General features: G+C 35.5%; 1 pseudogene across 1 annotated transcript; it reads left to right on the top strand.

Annotated features, from left to right (window-relative positions):
* Positions 1–4,157, top strand: LOC143546781 (metal-nicotianamine transporter YSL3-like; annotated as a pseudogene). Its single transcript, XR_013137652.1, has 7 exons — positions 1–388; positions 923–1,085; positions 1,902–1,987; positions 2,066–2,200; positions 2,275–2,464; positions 3,155–3,269; positions 3,346–4,157. The product of XR_013137652.1 is annotated as a metal-nicotianamine transporter YSL3-like (transcript).
* The last annotated feature ends 23,131 nt before the right edge of the window (positions 4,158–27,288 follow it).

Here is a 27,288-nt window from a genome sequence, read left to right as displayed (position 1 = left end):
ATGAACAATATAGAAGAAATGAAGGAAACCGGAGAGATTGAAAGAGACATTGAGGAGATAGAACAGGATAAAAAGAATGATGATTATGGTTACGATAATCTAGAAGCTTCAAAGCGACTGCAACCGTGGACGCAACAGATCACACTTAGAGGAGTTATCGCAAGTATTGTTTTGGGGAGCATTTACACTGTGATAGCCATGAAACTGAATCTCACAACCGGGATTCTTCCTAATTTAAACGTCTCGGCTGCACTTCTTGCCTTTGTGTATATGAAAAGCTGGACAAAGTTTCTTCAGAAATCAGGGATTTCCACTGTTCCTTTTACAAGGCATGAGAACACAATGATTCAGACGTGTTCGGTCGCTTGTTACAGCATTGCTATCGGAGGTCTCATTCTTTAAATCTTATATTTTCTTTCATTTTGTTGTCTTGTTATGAATTTTATTACAATTTTGAAAACTAGAGGTCTTGGTTCGGTTTGATTTTGTTCTGTTTTATCTTAAAACGAGCAAATTGTTTGATTTGGATTGTGTTTTATCTTAAAATGTAGGGCAGAATGGGTCAAACAGACTGAAAGTGTATTTCAATATATATTTTAAATGGCTTTATTCAAAGATTGTTCTTATCATTCAATATTGATTTTGTAATTATCATTCATGCACAAATGCATAAATTATTTTTATAGGCTTTATTCAATGATGATCTTATCATTGGAATAATTTGATTATATAATCATATAGAATTCATGTATAGATTATTTATAAACAAATTATAAATACACAAAAAGTGTTTGTTGGTAAATCCAACTAAACTCGATTCGGCCTGTTTAAACTCCTATAAAATATATTTGTATATGTTTAATGAGCTGTTTTTTGGATATTAACTTTGAGCAAATATGGGTTTTGCGGGTTGAATATTTAGGTGGATTCGGGTCTTTCTTATTTGCTTTGAACAAGAAGACGTATGAGCTGGCGGGAGGAGCGAATTCTCCGGGACTTATAAGGAACTTCATGTTGGATGGATGATACCCTACTCTTTCTTAATCTGTTTTGCTGGTCTTTTTGTATTGATCCCACTCCGGAAGGTGTGTGTTTTTTTTCGTTTCTTTCCTTGGACTTTAATGCAAGCAACAATGATGTTAATTTTGACCCGTTTAGTCATGAACGGGTTTACTTTTGTCTCAATGGGTCAAAGACAAATATAGGTAAAAGTTGTCCAAACTCTATTTTACAGGCATACAACCTCCTAGATCATTTTATTGGAAACTTTTATACTGTTACCAGAAAACGTGTTTGCAGGTCAATCCACTTGAATCTAGCCTAGGGTTGTAAACGAGCCAAACTGCTCGTGAACTACTCGAGACAAGCTTGCTAAAAGCTTGAATCAAGGCGGGCTTAAACGATCCTAGGCATAAAAGCAAACTCGTTAAAAAACCAGCACGAGCCCAAGATTCACTTATCGAGCTCGAGCTAGCTTGTGAGCTTAAACGAGAATATTATTTATATAATGTTTATTTAATATATAATATATTTAAATAATAACTGTTATAATATAAAATTATGAGAATAAGAACTAAATAACATATATTATGCTATACATAAAAATTAATTTATATCTATAAATGTATATAAATTAAATTATAATTAATAAATGAGACAAGCACGACCTGAACTCAAACTTTAGAAATAGAGCTCGAAACTAGTCAATCCGAGCTTGTGCTTGATCTCAAACTCTCGTAAGTTAAACGAGCCAGGCTCAAGCCTAGTGGAACTCGGGTCATTTACACCCCTAGCCTGGCCTTCTTAACATATAATGAAAAATGACATGTTTTGACTTGTTTCAGTGTTACCAAATTTGCTTGCCTGTAGTTTCCTAATATGTTGAAAATTCTACTTGACAGATCTTGATTGTTGACTATAAGTTGATATTCCCAAGTGGCACAGCCACAGCTGTTCTTATCAATGGATTTCATAGTCAAGGAGACAAGTGGCAAAGTACTTCCATATCATATTTCATTAACCATTCTATAACAAACATCCTTAATGTTTTTTTCACACATCATAGGAAGCAAGTCAAGGGATTTTCCAAGTACTTTTCCGTTAGTTTCTTATGGGCAATCTTTCAATGGTTCTACACCGGAAAAGGAGAATGCGGTTTTGCACACTTTCCTACTTTTGGTTTGCAAGCGTGGAAGAAAACGTAAGAATTGTCGCTACATGTTATCGATTTCTTGATTCTAAATTGTGTGTGTGTGTGTGTTTTCTTTTGTGTAGATTTCACTTTGACTTTAGTTTGACATATGTGGGAACTGGGATGATTTGCCCTCACATTGTGAGTTTCTCTTTGCTGTTTGGAGCTGTGATTTCATGGGCTATAATGTGGCCACTTATTGAGAAGCAGAAAGGAGAGTGGTTTCCTAGTAATGTGCCGGAAAGCAGTATGGAAAGCCTCAATGGTTACAAGGTGATGAACTCATGATAATCATTTATGCATTAATGAAGATTGTTTTAATCTTTAACGAGTCAAACCACAAATTTATTTTAAAAGTACACATTCCGAGGCCTGTAAACTAACCAACGCTCAGTGAATCGTTTGCTGGGAAGCTCGTTTATGTTTGCTTTTTTTGATAAACGAATGAACATGAGAAATAATTTTTATTCATTTGGTTAAACAAACGAGCATGAACACATGATTCGTCTACTCGTTTATGCTCATGAGCATTCGTTTATGTTTGTTCGTTTACGTTTATTTATATTCGTAAAGTTTACGTTGGTTTAAGTTCGTTTGTTAACAAATTCATTAAAATGTTTAAGGCCCATTACAATTTAGTCTACTTTTAATAACTTCTTAGGCCCTATACACGCTTTTGTACACGCACTTTTAATTAGTTATAGCTCAGTTATACCCGTTCAACTATGTTCAGTTATTTTCATTCGTTTACGTCCGTGAACCGTCAATTTACGCACTTAATATACGAACATAAACTAACATGAACTCAAATCATTTTCTTAACGAGCAAAGAACAAGAAAACTCAACTCGTTTAATTGTTTATATTCTATCGTTTGTCCGTTCATTTAGTTCGATTCGTTTACAAACTTACACATCCCTCCATCTTTATTATTTATTTCTCTGACTGATTTATCGGTCAACAGGTCTTTATTTCAATCTCTCTTCTCCTTGGTGATGGACTTTACAACTTCACCAAAATATTATACTTCACATATGCAAGTATCTATGGCAAATTGAAAAGGGAAAACCATAACTTAGGTAACTCAAAACAGTTGTTTTCAATCAAATGGTTGTAACGAGCATCTATATACATAATATTATTGCCTTCATGCAGCTGTAGGTACCAAAAATGAAATTACAGGAGACGAACGAATACAAAACGAAGTTTTCATCAAAGAGCGCATACCCATGTGGATCGCAATAACCGGATATACCCTATTCACAATCCTCAACACATTTGTAATCCCATTAATATTCCCAGAGGTTAAATGGTACTCCATCATCGCCGCCTATGTTATCGCACCATCATTAGCCTTCTGTAACGCGTATGGGACAGGGCTAACCGATTGGGACATGGCCTACAACTATGGCAAAATCGGGCTCTTTTTAATGGCGGCATTTTCAGAAAAACAACAAGGAGTGGTGGCGGGATTGGTTGGCTGTGGAGTCTTAAAGTCGGTCCTTTTTGTTTCTAGCACATTAATGCATGACTTAAAAACAGCCCATATTACACTAACATCACCTAAAACATTGCTTGTAAGTCAAACTATAGGAACCGCAATCGGCTGCATTGTGTCACCTTTAACTTTATCTCTATTCACTAAAGCTTTTGATGTTGGAAACCCGAAAGGCGAATATAAAGCCCCATTCGCAATAGTGTTTAGAAACATGGCGATTATTGGTGTTGAGGGGTTTTCGGTTTTACCAAAGCATTGTTTGCAGCTATGTTACGGATTCTTTGCATTTGCGGTTGGGATTAATATGGTGAAGGATTTGTTGCCAAAGAAGATAGGGAGGTTTATGCCATTGCCTATATGCATGGCGGTACCATTTCTGATAGGAGGATATTTTGCCATTGACATGTGTGTTGGAAGCTTGATTGTGCTGGACTCTTATTCGGATCAGATCCATCTGAAGTTAACTTAGTTATTTGGATATACGGATCAGATTTTGATGTGACTTTTTTAAAATTCGTATTATTCGGATAACCGTTTAATCCGAATAAGCCTGTACCATGTTTTTAGTAGGATATGACCCAACCTATTAACAAGTTCACCAGTAAGCCTTACAAGTATTATAAGAGCATTCCCAGTAACTTTTTTATCTCGATCTCTATAATTACATAAAAAACATTACATTTTTTCTCTACTTTTCAATTAAATAATACTTTTTATACATTTATCATTACATTTTCTCTTTTCTCTACTCACAACCACTTTAAAAGAACATTAAAAATTATAAACGGTGAACAATGTTTCTACAAATTTACTCATGAACAATACATTTTTCTCTCTTCTCTTCTCACAACCACCTACAACTACTTCATACAATATATAGAACTCGCTCACATAAATATGGAGGACCTGTTGTGAATACTCTAAGCACATAACATGTCTTTGCACAATTTTTTGAGGCTTAAACTTTCAATTGTATTCAAGACTAATTTGTATTTTCAGTTTTTGTATGTTTATTGTGATTTTAAACTTGTAAAATGTTAGGAACCAAAAATTAGAAAAACAAAAATAAAAATAAACAAGGTTAACCAAAAATAGCAACAATTTTTATTCAGCTTATTTTGGATTATTCGATTTAATTCGAATTCATCCGAAGCCGATCCAAACTGAATTCAAATAGAATCAGATTTCGAATAGGGTCCTAAATATGTTGATATGGGCTATAAAAAGATTTAATGGAAATGTAACCTTTTCAAGTACTCCTCTGACTTCCACACATTATCTGAGTTAGATCTTCGTACACTAAGTCATCTTGAATGCTATAACAAATATAAAGATGGTCAAGCTGTACATCTTGATGTTTGGTTGAAGCATGAATCATGCAACAATTTAACAACTTTCAAAGTAAACAAAGGAAAACCCTTCATGCATCCCACCTAGTTTGATCCAAAGACTGCGCAACAAAGACAATTCAATAGGTATAAGATATCGTTTGATCCTCCATCCATAAAAATCGACAAACCTTTTCCTGCAAACACTTTGAAAGATTTTCACGGTTAGTATTTTGATGAGAAGACAGGAGAGGAGGTGATTAGAAGTGGCCAAGAGAAATATCATTTCCTTGATGAGTATGCTGGTATTTTGATGAGAAGACAGGAGAGGCGATGATTACTGTTGGTATTTTGATGAGAAGACAGGAGAGGCAGTGATTAAAACTGGTCAAGAGAAATATCATTTCTTTGATGAGTATGTTGGTATTTTGATGAGAAGAAAAGAAAGGCAGTGATTAGAAGTGGTCACGAGAAGTATTATTTCTTTGATGAGTATGTGGTATTGATGAGAAGACAGGAGAGACAGTGATTAGAAGTGGTCAAGAGGGTTGGTATTTTGATGAGAAGACAAGAGAGGCGGTGATTAGAAGTGGTCAAGAGGAATATCCTTTCTTTGATGAGTATGATTTGTTGCAATTATATCATGACCGTTTGAGGAATCTTGAAGTTTAAGGAGACTGCTTTGTGATTGTTGTCAAGCAATTCAATGTTATGGTTCACATTATTGTCAACAAGTAATGGTATGTTGAAGCTGGTCCATTTGAGTCTACTAAAGGCAAAAGGACGATACAAGATTGAAGAAGAAAGCACCTATCTATACAAAAGCCTAGAGGGTGACTGTTATGCTATACATTAGGCTTATGTATTTGATGTGCTAAACATTTTCTATTAAAACTTAACTAAACCTAGACACCCTAGTTAAACCTAGACTTTTCTAATGCTAGACTACTAAATAGGCAAGTATACCTATCAACTGTAGTAAAACCTAGTGAAGTTCGAGATATCGAACCCACATGACACTAGCGACACCTAAACTAGACTCTGACTAAAAACTAAGTAAATTGGGTTAATTGATTTTGGGATGTTTCGTTGTCTTAAACTAAAGTTAATAACGTAAGAAAACTTAAACTAAATGATATCAACACGATAACTTGATGTGTGGGTGAAAGAACGTGCATTAAGTGGTTTATATCATATGTTTTACTTGTTTATATGTATCGAACACGATCACTTTGAGTGGCTTTATGTTTATTGGTGATCGGAGCTTAAAGGAGCTAATTTGGAGCATTTAAGATGGAGTGGAAATGAAAGTAATGCTATATGATATGATAGAGAGTTGAAATACGAAGACGTGGTCGTAAACCAGGAGGAAAATAGAGTTGGAATGAAGATTTTATGAAGAAAACGGTGTTTTGGTACTGTAGCTACCGTAAGGCAGATGCTTACCACCGTAGCCTATGGTCCCACCGTAAGCTACGGTGGGCCACCGTAGGCTACGGTCTGGCGGAAAGTCGGTTTTTTGATTTTTTTTCCTTCCATATTTAAGCCTGGTAAAGCCCTAGAACGACTATTCTTCATATCGTATCATATTGGGGTGATTTTGGGGGCCGTCATTCATCATTTAACACCTACCAATTACCATAATCATCTATGTTCTCATCATCTCAACCAAGAATTAAGATTTCCAAGATGTTTATGCTAGGCTAAAGTTTTTGTAGCCATATCTGGGTGTAGGGTTATGTTTGTGGTTAGACTTTTTGGTAGTTTGAACCTTAATATTGGATTTGGAGATTTTGAGTGTATTGACCAAAGCCCAACTCCCGACTCGCAGTTCAGACTCTGGTCAGTTCCAGCTCGTTTATTCACTGAAAATCTCATAACCAGAGTTCTATACATCCATTTGGAGTGATTTCAGTGGCTATGTTCTCGGTTTTGACACTATTTTGTTTTTTCTAAGTCTCAGGTACGTTTGGGTCAGATCACTCGTCGCGTTAACTTTGCTCGTTTATTATTTGGTTTATTTGCTTAATCTTCAAGGTGAGTAATTACTCCCCTATTTTATAGATTTTAAACCTTTTGGGACCAGCTTATGCGTGCCTTATAATACTTATATATATATATATTATTTACATCACTTGCAAAAATCAAATATTGTATTGTTGATCAATTGAATGTTTATATGCTAATTGCTTACTTCCTTACTTGTTTATTTTATCGCATTCAGAGATGTCATCATAATTACATTAAAGTATGATCCTACACCGTCTTAGTAGCCAAAGACCGTGTTCGTGAGTCATGGCCGAACGACACCATTATTTGTATTTATTTCATCTTAGTAGCCATCGACCGTGTTCGTGAGTCATGGCCAAATGACACCAATTACTTCTTTCATTTGATTGTTGATGCTCATGAATTGATTTGCATATTTCATATATAATATATTTATTATCAAAATCTGATGATTACTTACTCAACATGTGTTATTGACAAACCTATTTTTGCACATATTGTAGGATGTTTATCTTGGATGGTTGAAGTTATTAAAGAACCTAGTTTATTTGGCTTTTAGGATATTAGAATAAACAAGAGTATTTGATTTATTTGGTTATTTGTAAATTCTTTTGAATATTGTGTACTTGATTTGAATTTAATAAAACAATTAGATATTGCCACTAATATTGCATGTTAGTGCCTTGTATGCTGTGAACCAACAGTTTGCACCCTGGCATTCCGCCGTAGGTTGGGGTGTGACAGATTAGTATCAGAGCCGAAGGCTGTAAGATTGGTCGTTTGAAATGCCCTAGTAACATGCTTAGAACCCTATACGTGCTTACTTGATTATCTTATGTGGTTACTTTATGTGTTTACAGCTTATTTAAATTATTTATTTATTTTATTATTTTAATCTTGTGCACACGCATACTCCGAGGCTATGCCTCATTCTCAAAAATATTTTATTTAATAAATTTAGTAGATTGTTTTTATTTTGGGATATTCCTTAAGAATTCCCTTGTGTTGTTTTTTACTCCTTCAACTTAAAGCAAAGCAGTATGATAAGTTCTTGTAGTAGCTGGAACGGGGAGAGAACTGTGAGTCGGGCATTGGTAAAATGACTTCGAGAATCAAAAGGAAGATGATATTCCTTTCTTGGAGAATAACCCGACCACAGTACTCGATCTTATAGGCCAAATCGGAACAAATGTCATACGGCCGGAACTTTAAGTGGTCAACGTAACCAATGTGACGGTTACCTTCCTTAAACTATCAAATCGAATTCATGGTGATTTCGTGAATAAATTCGGAAATTCCAAATTATTTAATTATTATTATTTTTAAATGTTTAGTTGGGGATCCATGGATACTCCAACTATCCATTTCTCAACCCGTTTTGATTTTAACTTTGGAGCGTTATTATCTGTGGTGGTTCACGAGATGCTTCAACTACCCATATTTGATTTCGTTAGTTCGTTATTTAGTTGGATCAGCTAAAATTTCATGGGCCGACCAACTCAATTGTTTTGATAATTCGTTAATTTGTTGGGCCATTTAAAATGCATGGAACGCTCATGGGATGCCAACTCACAAATCAATGTTATGTTATTTAGCTGGGCAGTAAAATGCCATGGAAAGCTCATGGCTCACCAATTTATTTATTTTGTTATGCGAATAATTTGGGACGATAAAGTGCCATGCAAGGCTCATGGAAAGCCTAACCCATAGAAGGATATTCATTTATTCATTTATTTAACTGATTTTACTTAATCAAAATTTCATGATGTGATTTATTCAATTTACTTTAGTTAATCAAGTATTTTAATTCCTATGATCCGATAAAATCCTTCAGTTATAAAAACACAGTTATCACAAGTTTTAAATAGTTATTATTTTGTTATACTATTTAAATGGTTTTCTCTCATTTATTTTATTTTATTTTTCAAACTATCAAACACATTTAAATTTTTCACCCTCAACCTTTAATTATTAATGTTTTAGTACTTCTTGTTTTCATTAATCTCGTGTTACTTCTCATTTTTCACAATTTACCTTCTATCTTATAAGTCTTTATTATTGAAATTCGATTATTGTAATTTTATTATTAATTGGGTTTTCCATCATTTAAATTCAATTTCCACTGTTAAATTAAATATTCTATTAATTAATTTAATTTAATTTTTATGATTAAATTGACTTTTTCCTTCTTGATTGAATTTCCATGGAGATTCACGTATACCTCAATCATCCCATTTCATTTATTGACATTTTCAAAATTATCGTTGAAAACCTACGGTGGTTCGTGGATATCTCAACGATCAATTTTCTTTTTTTTTTATTAAATTTTGTTATTTAGTTAAAATTACACGGTGGTTCGTAAATATTTCAACGCCCTACTTTGATGATCGTTGAGATATTTCAACGCCCTACTTTATGATTAAATTGACTTAGATGATTTTGATGTGAAGTCTGATGAAGGAGATGAGTTAGAAGAGGGAGAAATCAAACAAATTGGTGAGAACATTGTGATTGATGATACTTTGGAAGAAGATGAAATTGCAGAGGAGGGGGTAGAGCATGTTATACCGTCTCCTATTCATGAATAGGTTTGGATTAGCACTGATGGTGTTGAGTTAGTGGATATGAACAAGTTTTGCAAACTTGTTGAGGAAGATAGTGTTGAGTCTGAATGGGAAGAGCAACCCAGATGGAAAGAAAGGCGTGCCGAATGGTTTGTGAAGAGAAAGAAACCAGATGTTCCACCCTCGTTCAAGAAAAATTATAACATTAAGGGGTTTGTTGAATCAGTGAAAGGGATTATCAGTTGGTTTTATGATGAAAAACTGAAAGTGTTTGTGTTGAAAGGGTATGGTGGGATTCAATATTTTCCAAGGTTCTTGAAGTCGTTCAATACTTTACCTGAATGGGAGGTAAAGGATTTGGCATGGATGAACTTGAGCAATCGGGGCTAAGATAATTTTGCTGATTGGGTCAAGAAGATCACTTGGAAGGAAGTTGTAAAGGAAAAGTAGTTTACTCTACTCAAACCTCAGAAAGGAAAGTTTGATGAGGATGTAGAAAGGGGAGTGAGATCTAATGGGAGTCCATTGATGATGGTAAAATACAAACCCTTTCGATGTTTGAAAAAGATACCGATGAAGCAGATGCCTCAAGATGTGTTGTAGAATATGAAGCTTTGGGTGTTGATAGTGAAACGGCTGAAGCGGTAATGGAGGATGAGGACGAGCAAGAGTTGTTGAGAGTGTATGATCAAATGTACTCGGTAAATCTTTCTAAATCTGATTTGTAGGTACTTAATGATATCAACAATTTTTACATACCTGCATGGAAGTCAGAAGGGAAGAAATACCAGAGAGTTGTCTTGGTTTATGTGAGACATGGAGTGCATGTTGGAAGCTTCGTTTGAAGATGGTGTTGGATTGCAGACTGAAGAGAGACAAGAAACAAATGAAGCTACTACCAAGGGAGAGTCTGTTGAGGCATTTTAGTGTGTCAGTACTTCATAGGTTTATTGTTAGTCTTGTCTGTAATAAACGATATGTTTTGTGTTTAAACGGTTTGTTTAGAAGCGAAGTTAAGGTTTAACCGAAGTTGTGATAACTTCGCCTATTATATAGCAGGCGAAGATGTGTAGTATATAAACACATCCTCGGCCTAGGGTTTAGCGTGGTTCCTTCCAGCCGTAAGAACTTGTGAAGTTCTTTACCGTGTATTGAAAGATACTGCGCTATTATTCAATACAAGTAACTTTTGGTTTAGTTATTGTTCTAATGTTCTTGTCTTTATTAAATACTCGTAATCAAACACTTAGGGGATTCCGCACCCTTTGAGTTTATGATATTTCCTGTATCGATCCATTCCAGGGACCTACAGCTGGTCCAGATATTAAGCCGAGAGGAGAGATATTATATTATGAGGGGTGTGAACATGTGTGCCTTAACCGGAAACAAAATAAAGTTGTTTGGGTGATTCCGTAGTTTTTAAATGCATTATTAAATTATTTGGTGGGTTATCAATCTTGAAAATGCCAGTCTTGGAAATTAAGTATGACCTTATATCTCATTATATGATGATAATTGATGAGCCATAGATCGAGTTATATGTGTTGCATGATAGTTTGCTTGAGGGCAACAAATGATAAGTGTGGAAATGTGATGGTTAGGTATAAATCGTGTATTATATTGTGTTAACTGTTTTGTTTTATTAAGTTTTAGTATGAACTATGGTACTTCAAGTTTTCTTTTGTAATTAAGGTGTGTGAGCATTAAAGATACTATTTGGAGCTTTTTACATGCTTGCTTTCAAGTTTGGGGGAGTTCAAAAGGGATTCGCGGACGCTTAAAAGTAAAACGGGCATATCTCGGCCTATAAAATGAGTTACAAGACCCATAATATATGAATTTTTGGGTTTCTCAAAGAGAAAATTCTGGATGTGAGGTTATCGTAGTTCGCACTACGCGAGCTGAGTTGTTGAAAACCCTTCGCGCTACGCAAAGGGGCTTAAAAATGAAAAAAAAAACTTAATTGATATATTATCAGTTTTCAGCCCTCGTTCAACTTGTCACTTGTTCCAGGAGTTGTAGAAGAACCCTAGGATGATTTTGCATCATCCCGAAGCCCTCGGTTCATCTAATCATAGCATGCTTCCATCCTTTCATCAGATTATCAAATTCTTCTGGATGCTGATGTCAGGCTAAAACCATTGTATTCACTTTAGGCTAGGGTTTTGTGTAAACGTACTTTGATCAAATTCTATGAGCTTTAATGATTAAGATCATGATTGAATTTGTTAATTGGTTTTATTTTACCTTACCAATTAATTGTTTAAACAGCTGTGTTTTTGGTTATCAAATAATGCATCAACTATCCAGTTGTGTTAATCAACATTTAGGACTAGGTTCTTGTGTCATTGAACAAGTAATCGTTAGTCATTGCTTAACACTTGATTTTTATAACATAAAACTGATAATTCGGTAGATCGTGTTCAATTGTGTCAACAATTCAGATAGGGTTTCGTTTGTCATCACAACCAAACTACTAGGTCTAGTAATTACTGCGCAATCAACTTAAATGAATCTGTGATTAGTTTGTTATCGCATTACCTAGACCTGAAGTGAATCATCTTTCTCATAATTGTTTACAGCTTTAAAAGTAATCGTGTTGCATTCAAACCATATTTCTAAACTGTTTGAAATCGACTGTTCGCCTAATAATTAATTTTAAGTCATGAGTCAAACTTGTACTTTCCATTGGTTCCATGTGAAGACGACCTTACTTACCCATACTAGTTATAGGTATTTAAGATAATAAATACTTGTTTTTTGTTAGAGCACGACATCTACATCATTACTTAGACCAACTCAAGGATGGGAGAAGCATCACCTAGGTTTAGAATCCTACTTGTAACTCTTGGATTTCTCTTGGCGATGAAAACTATTATGAAACCGGGATCTTAGAATACAACACCCTTAAGCAACCTAGTAGATCCCTGATCATCCTCCGGGTGTGACTTATATGAAACCCTAAGGAAAGTAAGACGCTTATCGGTTGGTCAGATTACATGTTAGTCTCTCCAACAATACTAAGTACCCTAAAAGAAGATTACCTGTTAGTCTCACCATCTCTATACACCCTAAAGTGCAAGGGGTAACCTAAATACAATCAATTAGACAAGGAATAACAATGAAACTTGTGAAATCTAGGGAAACCTCCTGTCAGAGCATTTAAACCTAAACATCTAACCCTAAAAACAACCCAACTATCTATCACCTTTCAGATTTCAAGATAGGTAGAATATGAAGCTCTAACAAATCAATGATAAACGTTCATATGGATTATTACATTTAGTAAAACCATAAAATAATCACAAACACTAGGTAAACAACCTAAATATGCAACTATAATTGAAAGACATTAAATAGGAAGCATACAGAACAAAGAGCAATAATAAATCAGAACTAAATACGCGTGCAAATGAGATCAATTGTAATTAAGTTCTTTACTTTAGTTTTAGAACATGTTTGGGATGAGTTTGAAAAAAATGCTTATTGGCTTTTTCAAAAAGCCATTTTGAAAAGCCAGAATTTGGGGCTTTTGGAAAACTGCTTTTTACCTTTTCAAAAAGCTAAAATAAAAAGATTTTGGTGATTGCCAAACACATTTTAACTTATTGGCTTCCAATAAGCCAATAAGCATTTTCAAACTCAATCCCAAGCATGTTCTTAATCCAACATTAGAAGCCAAAAACCAAGATAATATCTGCAAATCACAAAGTAGTCATCAAAAACCAAGGTAACTAGGGGGTTTAGCCAACAATCATACTCGAGAACGAAACAAAATAAATTAGTTCAAACAGAATAATAATGATGTTTGATGAGTAAATATTGAACCCGTACGGTTTTGAATCGAACCAACTTGCTCTTCCCTTCTTTCTCTAGTGATGTACCTTTACTTATAGACCTCCAGGTGTCGGCCCACTTGTCAAACTCCCCTTTCAATTCTACAGGGGCAGCACCAATTAAATAATGTTGTGCCTTCTTTTTTTCGTCTGAATCTTTTCGGCTTTTTATCCCTCTTTAACCCTCTTCTCCAATAATTGCTGACTTCCTTGTTTTGTACTTCACAAAAAATTCTCGGCTTCTATTTCCTGTTGTTGTTGAGATTGGACCGGCCGGTCGAACCGGTCCGACCGGGATTCGGTCCACTGACCGGTCCGGTTTTATATATTCGCTCGGCTGCAAGGAAACCTGCCGGTCCGAACCAGTTTGACCTGTCGAACCGGAAAACCGGACTGATTGAACCGGTTTTCAATGAAAAAATATTTTTTTTTGAAAAATCATATTTCAAGCATGACCCGTCTTTTTTTGACCAAATTTGTTCGGCCGGTCCAACCGGTTCGACCGGTTGAACTGGTGAACCGGTTGGCTGTCCGGTTCGGTGTCCGGTCCGGTTATGAAAACATTTCCATCATCATAAATAGGGTGTTCACGATAAGAACCGTCTAAACCGATTATCGGTTTGGTTTCACGGTTGATATTTTTCTTTAACTATCGGTTGGTCGGTTTTGAAAATTATAAACCGTAACGAACAATTTGGTTTAGGATTTACTCCAAAAACTGTCCGTATTAAACCAGGCTGGACCATTAGATTTTACAGTATATGTTTTGGCTTTTTATACATTTATATTACAATATCTTATCTTTCGTATCATTAGAGTTAATAAAATAATTTAAGTCTGTTTGCAACTGATGCATTGTGCAACCCAGAAATAAATCATCTTGATTATAAGGAAACTTGGTTATTCTGGACAAAACGAATTGTATTATATGGATACTTGGATAGTGCTTTTGAGAAAAATCATTTGTGTTATATGGAAAGTTGGTTACTTGGTTATTTGAATAATTCTATGTATATTGAATAACTATGTTAGATACCCATGTGCTACACTTGTTGAACAACTTAAATTTTGTAAGTGATAGCCAATATGTATTTATTTCTTTTGCTTTTGACACTTTTGGTTTCCTCGCACCTGAAGCTGTGGAGCTACTTAGTCGTGTTCAGCGAGTCATGCATAGTAATGTTATGACTCCAAGATCAGCTAATGTAATTTTTAAAAGATTGGGTTTCACAATTCAAAAAGTGGTAGTTGTGCAGCTTGTTGTCCGCTTGCCTTCTGTTTCGATGTAATCTAAACATTTAATATATATATATATATATATATATATATATATATATATATATAACTTTATAAATAAAAGAATGATAAATAAAGTTAAGTATTACATTAAATAAGTACGAAGTTAAATTACATCTACAATTCACAAACTTAAAAATAAATCATAAATCTCTAAATATTTCTTTCGATACAATATTAGATAATACCCTATAAATATGGTAACAACTAAAGTAAAATAGTATTATGAGAACATAAATGGTACAGTCAGAACAATATGTAGCTTTCATCAATGGAAGAAAGCTTTCGATCAGTCGAAGAATGTGCAGTAAAAGAGAATCAATAAAGTTTTGATTGGTAATATATGGATAGAAATAAAAAGAGATTACGATTACAGGGGGAAAAGAAGGCGGGTTTGATTCGGTTAAAAATCACGTGTTTTTAACAATGAATCCACTAAGTAAGTTTTAGGAGCTAAAATGTTTCATATGCAAATGTTTCGTTACGTGTATAAAAATGATATAATTTGCATTAGACAAGTTAAATAATGAAAATGTTTAGTTTATAAAATTATTTTATAAACAAACATAATTTAAAAAAAATAAAATGCGTTTTGTAAAAGCAATAATGAAATCATTAAACAAAAAAATATATAAAAAGAACTTTAAAAAATATGTATAATTAACGTGTAATTAATAGAGGAGAAAGACATGAAGAAAGAATAAGAATGCATAAGGTAATGACACGTGACAAAAGAAAACATTTATTTATTATATAGTATAGATCTTTTCCATTTAATATTTATTTAGTTTTTAAAAAGGCTTGGTAATAACCTCAAACCGTGAAACCAAGCTGTTAGTAATGGGTCGGTATGGTTTAGTTTTAATTTTTAACGGTTTGGTATTGGTTTTGGATTATCAAAAACCGTTACTAGCGATTTGGTTCAGAGTTTGACCTAAAAACCATCAAAACCAGACCGTAAACACCATTAAGCTTAAGCTTATTACTGATTTAGTGGGTCTTTAAAATTCTTTTAGGCTTTCTAACAAATGCCTCCAGGAAGTAATATGATTTATTATTGAGTTAAGTGCCATTTTCATACCCGTGGTTTATTCAATTACGCAACTTTAGTACCGTTTTTGAATTTATTGCAAATGACTACTTCAATTTTCTAAAACTTGCAATTTTAGTACTTTTCTCTAACCCCGTCTATTATTGTCCGTTAAGTCAAGGGTAGTTTGGTAATTTCTCTATTTTCATATTTTTTTCTTTTCTTTTAAACATATTCCCCTCTTATATCCATAAATCCCTAATAATTCCCAAATCATAACATAAACCATAAATCTCCAAATAAATTAAGTCCTTTCTCCTCCGTCGATCCTCGTCGGAAAAACACACCTTCTGTTCGCCAGAATAACGAACCCAACCACCGTCGTACCATCCTTCTGCTCGCCGGAAAAGTGCACCCAACCATTGTCGCAGCCACCTGCTCACCGGAAAAATGCATCATCTGTTCGCCGGAATAACGCACCCAACCACCTCCGTACCAACCACTTACATCCACCATCTCCATCGCCGCTGCACATCTCCGTCATATCCATCACCGGAAAAAGCAAAATTAGCAAAATTCACTCAAAAACCCAATAATAATAATAATCGAGCTTGCCAGTTCGGCTAGGTTCTTGACTAGCTCATCGATCTTACGAATTGAGAGATGTGTTGATTCAGTATATTCAAAAGCTGTACAGGATCTGAGGGATCAGAGGTATCATCTGAATCTGTGGTGGAAATATGGGAAATGTCGAAGATACAGAGTGTGTAAATGAAGAATAACTTGCCTTTGATATCCATGGATGATGAAGGAGTAGCTAGATTCAATTGTTGGAAACCATGGACACTCAGGCTGTGCTTGAATATGGAGTTATCAGTGAATGAAGGGATTTAGGATTTTTGGATATAAAAGAAAAGAAAAAAAATAATGAAAAAATGAAATTACCAAACTACCCTTGACTTAACGGACAATAATAGACGGGGTTAGACAAAAGTACTAAAATTGCAAGTTTTAGAAAATTGAAGTAGTCATTTGCAATAAATTCAAAAACGGTACTAAAGTTGCGTAATTGAATAAACCACGGGTATGAAAATGACAATTAACTCTTTGTTATTATAATCCGCTCTTCATGTGACCCACGTAAAATTAACTAACATCAACATTTAATATTTGTAATATATTTTAAATTATTCTGATATATTTTTGTAAATTAAATAAACAAAATATTTTTTTGTAAATTAAATAAACGAATCATCATTAGTGTTCAATAAAATTGACGTTGAAGAAAATTAACATATATTAAACTTGTTTAAAGTTTCATTTCTCGGTCTCAAGTTTAATAAAAATAATCCATATTAGCTCGTTATCTCAAAACATTTGAAATTCAAATGTGAGTCAATTTAACGAATTATTTAATAAAACAATCTTGAAGTTACTCAAATAGTGTAGGAAATATTTATATAAAATTTATCTCATATCAGTAGGGTTGAGTTATTTTACAAAGGCTTATAAAAATGAAAAGTTTAAGAAAGCATAATTAATTGACATGTGCCAAAGAGCATAAAAGTAATAACACATATTTTTCTCTCCATATGCAAGGCGCATACCAATTCTCTTTTTATTTTAAAACGTTTATATCCTTTTCATATAATATTTTAAAAAAATTTCACCATAATAACAAACGCTTTTTATCTTTAACATGAGTATGACTTTGCTATATAAAAATAAAAATTACATCTTTGTGTCTTTCTGCGTGTCATTGTGTTTTTTTTCATCATTGTGTTTTTTCCACAATTATGTCTTTCTATTCATTATTGTGTGTTTTTTTATAAAACTAATAACACCGTTGTTTAATCTTATTGTGCAAATATAATGATAAAATAACAACAAATTATCATATACATAAAACACAATGATTTATACATGTTACCCAAAACTTGAAACGTAAAACACCACACAATGATCAGAAACGTAAAACACATTGAAAAATACATAATACACAATGACTTGCGTAATGCTCAATGAATGTAATACTCTTTTTTCTCAAATTAAGTGAATGCTACATGTCAATCTTGAACAAAAAGCAATGAACGTAGTACGCATTGACTGAAACACAATAATGAGTAGAAAGACACAATGACGAACAACAAAAATGATGAGCAGAAAGACACAATGAAGAAAAAAAGACACAATGACGTAATTTTTGATTGAATTTTTATCCTTAGTATAAGTATCAATTGAAAAACACAATGACTAGAACCTATAACACAATGCATAGAAAACCCAATTAAAAAACGTAATGACCAACCAATAACACAATTATAAAAGCCCATTAATTTTTTTATTTTTATATAAAAATATGATACTCATATTAAAGATAAAAAAATGATTTTTACAATTGTAAATTTTTATTTTTAAAAAAATGTTGTATGAAGAAGTTATGAACTTTCAGAAATAATAAGGGAATTAACATGTGACTTGCATATGGAAAGAGAATACCAACAAATGTGGGTTATTACTTTTATGTCATTTTTATTATTTTTCTCTCTTAAATTAATCACAACAATTCAAATATAAGATCAATAGACTAAATTGCTTCTCACACTTCTCATTTTTATTTTGTATTTTAACATTATCACATATCAATATTAGATATATTATATAGATATCATGTATTTGTGGTTTTCCTTGTAATTTCATTTTGCTTGTAATAAGCTTTGGACCCACACATAGGACCTTTATTAATAGAAAACTCTAGGGAGTAGAGCCTATAAATAGTCACCTAGGCGGCTATGCACTCATAGCCCACTTGGACTTTTTGCACCTTATTACAAGTTTTATCCTCTACTCGTTTTCTTTACATTTTGCTATTATGATCTTAGTGTTAGTCCCATTTTGGTGTTTTAGTTTCTTGTATTGTATTTATGTATTTTGGGCTCTAGTTGTTTGTTTTGCTTGTATAGGCCCAAAGGAAAAAGTGTAAAGAAGCCCATTGGGCATTTGATGTGACTTACTTCTCATGCATGCTTCCCTATAAATAGGAAGCATGCCATGAGAAGTAGTGTGGTTATATTCAAAAAGAAAAACCTTTTGAAAACCTCTCTATCTCTCTCTCTCGGCCCTCTCTCTCTCTCTCACTAAAACCACCCGAAAATAACATCTCAAGATCCGAGACCGCTTAGGTGGCTTAGTGTGATTTCCACTAGCACTAAGCTCGGTTGATCCAAGACTATTATTAGATCCACCCACACGGGACCTACAATTGGTATCAGAGCTTCGGCTCACTAGTTGAGGGTGTTGGATCACAACCTTGGGTTTTGATCTTGAGGAGAAGAAAACAAGAAAATCACAAAAACAACTAAAACAAGAAAACTACAAAAAAAAAAAAATTCAGCTTCAAGTTCATAAAATGTCTCAGAATGTGTTCTTGGTGAAAAACAACAAGTGTACAAGCCTTAGATCCAAAGGTTTTGGGTTTGAAAGTGTTAAAGTTGGTGATTACGGGTTTTTCAAAGTGATAAATTAACAAGTTAAGATTTTCGCTTCTCATGGCATCAAAATCAAAGTACCAACCTTTGACCTTTTACTGATAAGTTAGGTGGAACAGATCCCGAGAAAGATTGCTTCTGGAAGCTTAAAATTTTTTCGCTTCGCTTGAACCTTTTTCGCTTCACATCACTGTTCACAACCTTTTTGGTTCGCTTCGCTTCACTTTTTCGTTTGGCTTCGCTTGAAATTTTTTCGCTTCGCATAACTGTTCACGTTTTCGCTTCGCTTGAAACTTTTTTGTTTCACTGTTCACTTTTTCGCTTCGCTTAAAATTTCCTTCTTCGCTTACAACTTTTTCGTTTCGCATAAAGTCTGTTTCGCGCGAAAAAGTTGCCTGTGTTGATTCTTAAGCTGTTTAAGGGTTGTTAAGTGTTTGAGACTACCAAGACCATGACGAGCACGGATTCTGAGTTGTTAAAGGGATATTTGTTGTTAGAAAACCAAGTGGGAACCCCTCAAAAGCCTCATAAGTTTATGACTTTAGATGAAAACTTTGCCGACTTCAAATGGAGGTTCATGAACTACATCTCATTGACTGAAACTGACTTGATGAGATGTTTTGAACAAGGTCCACATATTCCTGTCACTCGCACTGATGCTGGGAATAACTTAAGACTGTTGAAAACTATAATCATGCAGACAGAGACTTATTAGGACAAGACAAGAAAGCATATCTCATTTTAACTGTATGTCTTTCAAATGAGATCACTGAGACTCTTCGTGAACACACAAGTGCAACGGGTTTGTGGGAAGCACTTGTTGAAAAGGTTGAAGGCAATGCTGAAATTAGGGAAAACAAGAAGGCTCTATTGAAGGAAGAGTTCAATATGTTCAACCATCGACAAGGTGAATTTGTGTTAGATTTGGTAAAGAGATTTGAGAAGCTGATGGTTAGAGTCAGAGCTGCCAGTGTCAACATAACCAGCTCTGAGGTCAATCACAAGTTGATAAATTCGTTGCCCTATAGTTGGAGTACAAACACAATCACGATCAAGAGAACAACCAATCTGAATGCCATGACAAACAGTGATTTGATTTCTACTATCAAGTCATTTGAAATGAATGAGCAGATGAGAATGAACAATCATCTAAGTTCCCTGAATCAAGCTGGTGTGAGTAGTGCTTCCTCAATGCCAACTGCTTTCATAAGCAAGACTCAACAGAACGTCTATCCTGTAACCACTTAAGTACTCCCCAAGTGTGCCATCACAACCATCTGCTTTCATCTCAACCAGCAATCAATCAGACTCTTCAAGTACAAGTTCATTTCAGAAGGCAGTCGACAGTGCGGTTGCCCAAGCATTGAAAGCTCAAGGGATTTCCTCATCTTCAAAACCTCAACCAAGCAAACCTTCAATTTACTATGAAGCTCTTCCGTTGTTAAATGACTCAAATGTTTCAATAGTTCATGCCTTTCTGTCATGTCATGAAGAATTATTGCAGGGAAATCTATTGCCACCACACTTTGAGACTGGGGATTTGAAAGATATCAATCTGAAGGATCTTGAAAAGATGGATATCAAGTACCAAATGGCAATGGCTGTGCAAAGAGCCACAAACTTCATGAAGACGTATGGGAAGGATAGCTTCAATGACTCTGATAGGAAAAGGATTGGATTTGACAAGTCGAAGCTACGATGCTACAACTGTGGTGAGATGGGTCACTTTTCACGAGAATGCACGAATCCCTCAAAGCCAGCAAATGATATTCGTGTGACCGAAGTGACAGAGGAAGAAAACAGCAAAACTGCTGGAAAAAGACATGAAATGCAGAAGCCAAGCAGCTCAGCTCAAAGAGTTGGAAATCATCCACACAAGGGTAACTCAAGTACAAACTCAAAGGCCCTTGTGTCCCAGTCGGAGGTCCAAACAGGTATGGATTGGGATGATCAATTCCAGGAGCTGCAAAATCCTCTCAACATGGCTGGCATGGCTTTCACAACAAACGATGAAGCTTCTCCGTCTACTGTTGCAAGTTCTGATGCGTCACCCACTGATGAGGTAAACAAAAATCTTTGCTCTCAAGCTTGCGTGAATAAAGTTACATATTATAGATATCTTCAGGACGAAGTTTTGAAAGAAAATGCAAAACTTTGTCAACTAAATGCTGAATATGTAAAGGCCGACAAGATCTATGTTGAAAAGATCAAAACTCATCACGATGATGTTGCAAATCTCAAACTTAAAATTTTTCAAGAAGAGCACAATGTCATCTATTACAAGAACATAATTAACAACTTAAAAGATGATATTGAAAAGTTAAAACTTGATCTTTCTGATAAACGAGAAAAGGAAAAACAAGTTGAAAGATTTGAAGCATCATCTGAGCAATTAGATGATCTTATTGGAGCTCAGAGAAGTACTAAAGTTAAATCGGGACTAGGTTATGATTATTCAGCGGTGCCTCTACCAATGAATGATAATTACACTTGCCTACCCCATTTTAGCTATAATACTTCTTCTGATGAAGAGATGGCCTATGGGATTGGTAAGGTACCAAAACCAGTGAAATTCGTTCCTGCCGCCTCTTTATCAAAAGCTCAAATTCCATCATCTGATAAGTCTAACGTCAACGTGTCTTGTGTAGCAGGTGATGTAAGTGGTGATTGTGGGAAGGTTAACCAGGGTTGTAAACCAAAAGGAGAATTAGAACCATGTTTTGAATTTTGTGTGGGTCTAACAAAAACGATTAACAATCCTGTCTGTAATAAAGTGTGTGAGTCTATGTTAGGAAGTTTAATGTCCAGATCAAAGGATGTATTTTGTGAATCATCTAGTGATGACAGTTGTACAAATGTTTGTAATGAAAGTGAATATTCTTCATCTGATTCAGAATATGAAACTATTTTTGATGAAACAATCGAAGCTAAGGATGGTGAAAAGAAAAGCCCTAGCTGTTCATCAATTGATCATCATTTAGAGAACTTAACTAAAGAGAAATCAAGTTTTGTAAATGAAAAAGCTAGCACTTCCTGTAAATATGTGCCACCAAAGAAAAACTCTTTTTCTCAAAATACAAATTACAACAATAGTTCTCAATATTATAATCAGTGTGATAACGCCTATTATTTTTTTCTCAACAGAAACCTAGGCATTGAAATTATTTTGCTTCAAAATTTTCAAATATTCATTATTATCAGACAGATCCAGGTTACAGACAAGTTAACCCAACCATATCACCTTATCCCATATATCTCAGTTATCAAGATATCCATAATTGTATCAAAAGAAAATGTTGCTTTGTTTGTGGCAATCCATCTCATCTTGCAAGACATTGCAAGAACCGGCATAAGCAACAAAGAGACTTCAACAGTAAGTTTGGTCAGACATTTCCTAAGTATAATGATCAAACCAAGAAAATGCCTACCCAAACTTACACTTCAGCCAGTGAGACAGATTTAAGACCCAAAAGGACCGAAAAACCCAAGAAACCATTTTGGCTAACCCAAAGAGAAAGGAAGCGGTTAGCTAAGGGATCTGAAGTTGAAAAGCCCAAGAACCCTTCAAAAGTTTTCTCAAAGGCTAATCAAGAAGTTTTTTTGATTAAGCCTAAAACAAAACGAAGGCAATCAAGAAAATCATTTCAAAACCGAGGAAATCATAATTCAGGTTTCTCGAGGGATTGCTCTTCAGATTCTGACTCACCAAAGGATTACATTTTCAGAAATCATAAAATTAAACTTGGTGATTTTGTGTTTAATCTTCCCGAGACAAGCACGTCTTGGGAAACCCTCCACTAACTGGTTGTTCGTGTGTGTAGGGTCAGCCAGAACGGCCTGTCAACATCATTTGGTACTTGGACAGTGGCTGCACCCGACACATGAAAGGAGACGAGTCCCTGTTGTTCGACATCAAATCATACGATTGTGGACACGTTTCTGTTGCCAACGACATTGGAGGAGAAATAACAAAACAAGGGAAGGTCTCGAATGGTACTTTGACATTCGATGAGGTTAATCTGGTGGAACAGCTCAACCACAACCTGCTCATTGTGTCTCAAATCTGTGATAAGAAATTCTCAACCCTATTTACAGAAAATGAATGTCTCATTCTAAAACCAGGTTTTAAGGTCCCTGAAGAATGGATTATGTTGCGTACTCTGAGGCATAATGATGCATACATTCTGGACATGAGAAGCAATTATTCCATGCGTTCTGCTTCTTGCTTGATGTCCAAGGCCTCAGAGAACGATTCATCTTTATGGCATTGACGTTTGGGTCATGTCAACTTTAAGAACTTGAATAAGTTAGTTAAAGGTGACCATGTGAGGGTCTTACCTGTAAAATCTTTCCATTGCGCTGAAAAATGTTTATCCTACTCTAAATGTAAACAGCACAAGCTCCCTCATAGACCCAATACCGTCAATTCCATAAACTCCACTCTTCAGTTGTTGCACATGGATCTTTTCGGTCTAATTGGCAATAGGTCGAAAAGCTTATTGTCTGTTTATTACTGACGATTTCTCGCGTTTTAGTTGGACATTTCTGTTAGGGAACAAGGACGAGACATCACAGTTTCTGCTCATGTTTATTGTGTTGGTTGAGAATCAAACTGACAAGAAGGTGAAGTGTATCAGAAGTGACAATGGCACAGAGTTTTGCAACAAGGTGGTGAATGAATTCTGTCACAACAAGGGAATTATTCATCAACTCAGCGCACCTTACACTCCCGAACAAAATGGGGTGGCTAAAAGAAGAAACCGTACTTTGGTGGAAGCCGCTAGAACAATGCTCTCATATTCCAAACTGCCATTAATCTTCTGGGGTGAAGCCATCAACACTGCTTGCTTTACCCATAATCGTGTGCTTCTGAACAAAAGACTGAACAAGACTCTGTATGAAGTCTTTTATGGAACAAACCCAAGGGTGAATTTCTTCAGAACGTTTGGATGTCCATGTACCATACTCCAAACAAATGCCGTGACAACCTCCAAGTTTGCTGAAAAGGCGGATGAGTGTTATTTTGTTGGTTATGCTGCTGACAAATGTGCTTACCGGGTCTACAACAAGAAAACTAGAGTAATCTTGGAGTCTTTCAACACTGATTGGCAAGAATTGAACCCTACTGATGCACACAATGGTCCGGACTGGATGTTTGATTATGAAAGTTTGTTTAAGCAGTTTCGTGGAATGTACATGACTCACGCTGTACCAATGGTTTCCCCTGTTGTTTCTCCACCGGTTCAACCTACTGTTGATCAGTCTATCCTGATGCATGCTGTTTTGAAAGATCTTGGAAATGTTGACATAGCTGCTGCTGCACCCATACTTTATAAACAACCTGTGGCGAATCAACCAGCCCTGGTTATTAATGAGCAGCCCTCTGCCGACACCACTGAAATGCCAGTTGTTGAAGACATGACTGATTCTGATTCTGATTCATATGTGTTAGCCGACAACATTCAAGATGTTCAAGTCGATCAAGCAGAGCCATCTCCTGCAGAACCAAGTGTGGTTGAGTCTGTCCCCACACCTCCCTCAGAAGATGACAATCAAGGATCTGCAATGGAGGTCAATGCATCAAATGCATTGGTTGAACCAAGTCCGAACGATGCTTCTGATAACACCAACACTACATCTGTTCCAGTAGTAGTTGTTCCATTCTATGACAACCTATGGGAAGGTCCCATTTCTCCAGAACACTTGGTCGAACCGCAAGAAGGTGAAATTGATCATCATCCAAGTGCTTCTGTCCCTGCGACCACTGTTTTTCATCCCATAGAGAGCCTGACTATCCAGCTTGAGGCCACACCAGTCGAGCATGTCGACCAGATTCCACAGCTACCAATTCATCGTCGACATCTGACTGAGAACATCATTGGAGATCCATCTGCTGGCATCCAAACATGCAGTACTTCCGGTAACATTAACAGATGTCTTTTTGCTTGTTTTATTTCACAGGTAGAACCCAAGGACTACAGGGTTGCACTGAAAGAGAACTCCTGGGTTGAAGCCATGCAAGAAGAGCTATTGCAGTTCAAGAAGCTAAATGTTTGGAGGTTAGTGGAGAAACCAGAAATTAAGAAGCCAAGCGGAACGAAATAGGTGTTCCGAAACAAGAAAGATGAAAAGGGGGTGATCATTAGAAATAAAGCACGGCTTGTTGTGCAAGGATTTTGGCAACGTGAAGGTCTTGATTACGATGAAGTATATGCACCGGTAGCCAGACTAGAAGCAATTCGCATTTTTCTGGCATACGCCTCGTACATGAACTTCAAAGTGTATCAAATGGATGTGAAGACTGCTTTCTTGTTCGGGAAAGTAAAGGAAGAGATCTACGTCAGTCAACCACCAGGTTTCGAAGATCCATCTCATCCTGATCACGTTTACCGCCTTGACAAAGCACTTTATGGTCTTCACCAAACACCTCGTGCATGGTATGCCACTCTGGCTGATCATTTAGTGAAGAATGGATACAAGAAAGGAATCGTTGATCAAACTCTCTTTGTCAAGAAGGTCAACGGTGATCTGATTCTGGTCCAAGTATATGTTGATGACATCATCTTCGGGTCCACGAATGAGGATCTGTGCAAGGAGTTCTCTGAGGGTATGCAACAGGGATTTGAAATGAGTTCCTTAGGGGAGATGACTTTCTTCCTGGGCTTACAAGTTGAGCAAAAGAAGGACAGGATTTTGATACACCAAGAGAAGTACGTTCACGACATTGTTCGGAAATTTGGTTTCAAGGACTCAACATCTTTCATGACTCCAATCGCTACGCGACTTGTTCTCGCTCCTGATCCATTGGGAAAACCAGTCGATCAACACCTTTACTGATCAATGATTTGTTCCCTGATGTATCTCACTGCAAGCAGACCCGACATTATGTTCCCTGTTTTTCAGTGTGCCAGATATCAGTCCGACCCGAGAGAATCCCACATGACGACTGTCAAGCGTATTTTCAGATACTTGAAGGGTACACGTTTGGGTCTTTGGTATCCAAAGGAATCTCCCTTGGAGCTTCATGCTTACACCGACAGTGATTATGGGGGATTCAACTTGGACAGAAAATCTACATCTGGTGGATGTCAATTCCTGGGAGATCGGTTGATCTCATGGAAGTGCAAGAAATAAGTCACTATGTCCACCTCCACAGCAGAAGCCGAGTACATTGCCGCATCCAGTTGCTGCTCTCAAGTGATATGGATCCAACATCAGCTGCTGGATTAAGGTTTGAATTTCTATGGATCCACGATCAAATGTGATAATAAGGCGGTCCAGCACTCAAAGACTAAGCACATTGACATCCGAATACATTTTATTCGTGATTGTTATGATCGTAAGCTTGTCGACATAAAAAGGGTCCATGCTGACTATAACTTTGCAGATCTCTTTACTAAAGCTTTTAGTCATGCCCGATTTTTGTTTCTCGTGGAGTCAGTGGGCATGATCTCTTTTGAGTAAATTTTTTATTTTAAAATAGTAAATATTTTTCAAATATGTCACAATTTTAGAGGGAGAAAATGAGTTAACTTTAACTCATTAAAAAGATTTTAAATTTACTTTTAGCAAAACAAAAATCAAATCATTTGACTTAACAAAAAGATTTTAATTTTCATATATAATATTAATCTCATCCCTACTCCTATTTAAGAAAATTTTTAGAAAACTCTAAAAGCATTGTCCCGTTAAGAGGGAGCTCTTTTGTAGAGGGAGTCGGATATTTAAAATTTTCAATTAAGAATTGATCCGACCATTTGGAAAGTGATAGTACATTGGTATGTATTGATCCTAGCAAGTCAAAAGAAAAGAGCAAAAGGCTACAAAGTCATCCATTGATGTGTAGATAGGCTTGACAAACAAGTAAGTGTTGAGTGATATAAACCTAAATTTCTGCAGGTACTAGTGGATATACATTTATGATGCAGTTACATGATTCCGTGAAGTCATATTAATGAAGGATGAAATGTAATTACACATGTCATACACAAGCCTCTCTTTACTTGATCACAGTAGTCTTATGAAAGACGGTGTCAATTTTAATTTTC

This window comes from Bidens hawaiensis, unplaced genomic scaffold (genome assembly GCF_021521415.1).
Source record: "Bidens hawaiensis isolate Kalapana, Puna unplaced genomic scaffold, B.hawaiensis_p1.1 tig00000905_1, whole genome shotgun sequence".
NCBI classification, from domain to species: domain Eukaryota; kingdom Viridiplantae; phylum Streptophyta; class Magnoliopsida; order Asterales; family Asteraceae; genus Bidens; species Bidens hawaiensis.
The sequence above is the reverse complement of the archived record's forward strand: the minus strand, read 5'-3'. Positions and strand labels throughout refer to the sequence as shown.